Source organism: Etheostoma spectabile, chromosome 9 (genome assembly GCF_008692095.1).
Source record: "Etheostoma spectabile isolate EspeVRDwgs_2016 chromosome 9, UIUC_Espe_1.0, whole genome shotgun sequence".
NCBI classification, from domain to species: domain Eukaryota; kingdom Metazoa; phylum Chordata; class Actinopteri; order Perciformes; family Percidae; genus Etheostoma; species Etheostoma spectabile.
In genome coordinates, this window is record NC_045741.1 from 20,488,573 (window position 1) to 20,489,838 (window position 1,266).

Genomic DNA, 1,266 nt, shown 5'->3' on the forward strand with positions numbered 1-1,266 from the left:
ACCCCCCCACCCCACCGCCCTTTACCCAAAGCGTTAGATATTTCCCATGATCACACTCCTCCTCGTTCTCCTTCGTTCCCCATGTTTCTCCTTCTTCGTCACCTCCTGTGCTCCAAATATAGCCCATATATTTGTATATGGGGTTGGTAACTGTTCTAAATCAAAGCCTGCTCTACTCCCCTCTTCCTCCTCGGTGTGGGGAGGGGGTGTTGGTTGTTGGTTGTTGGCCTCTCAGCTGCCACCACCTGTCAACCTCCTTGACACACTTCCACAGCAGCTATGACGCTGCTCGGCGAGGACCAGGTGTCTCTCATCTCCCCTTCGCCCCCCTCCATCACTGCTGGCCTGGCGGGGGAGGAATTCCTTCCACTCACCCTCAATGTAATTGATGTTTCTGTTTCATAATCGTCATAGACTTTATCTGTTGCCTTTGGATGATTGCTGACTTTAAGAGACGGTTCTTGCTGTCATCCATTTTTGGTCTTTGATGTGACAGCGGGCATGTGCGGATCTGCCGTCATCTCCCAGTCCAGTGTCCTTATTTGGCTGGTAACGTCAGGCGTGAAGTCAGTGGGCATAATAACAATGTCAGGGATAACCTATGATCCTGTTTCTCATGAGTCATTACACGACTTTAGGCTGGAGTGGAGAACAGACCACTCTGTACGGAGAGTGAGTAAAGAGAAGAGGCTCTCTCTAGATTTCGGTTCTAAAAGTTTGAAATTAAATGATTATTTAAGTAGTCAATTAGCTGATTGACAGAAAATGTCTTCATATAGCCCAGGATGATGTCTTTAAATACCTTATTTTGTACGACAAACAGCCCCTCCAAAACCTGTAACAGAAAAAGCAGAAAACTAGCTGGCAAAAACAACTAATCAATTGTCAAAATAAGTGCAGGTTAATTTCCTATTGATCGATTAATTGACTACTCATTTCACTTCCATCGTAACTAAATGTTTTTGGGTTTCGGACTGTTAGTCGGAAAGCTTTAGGAAAGCGTGATGGTCATATTTTCTGACATGTTATAGAAGATTAGTCAAGAAAATACCAAGCAGATTAATCAATAAGGAAAATACTAATGGTAGTGCAGCCCAAATTTTAAGTAGTCTCATTTTATTATCAATTATAAAATGAGTGTGCCATAGCTGCACAGACAAATGTCAGAGATTTAAGTCATCCTCAGTACACCTAAGTAACTCTGTAAATTGCTGTTAATAAGAGCGTGTTTATAAATGGCTAAATATAGCTCTACATGAATTGTTG

The 1,266-nt window shown here is 42.7% G+C and overlaps 1 protein-coding gene across 2 annotated transcripts in view; it reads left to right on the forward strand.

Annotated features, from left to right (window-relative positions):
• The window catches only part of usp13 (ubiquitin specific peptidase 13), a 27,690-nt gene that overhangs the window by 5,455 nt on the left and 20,969 nt on the right, over positions 1-1,266 (forward strand). The window lies entirely within an intron of this gene.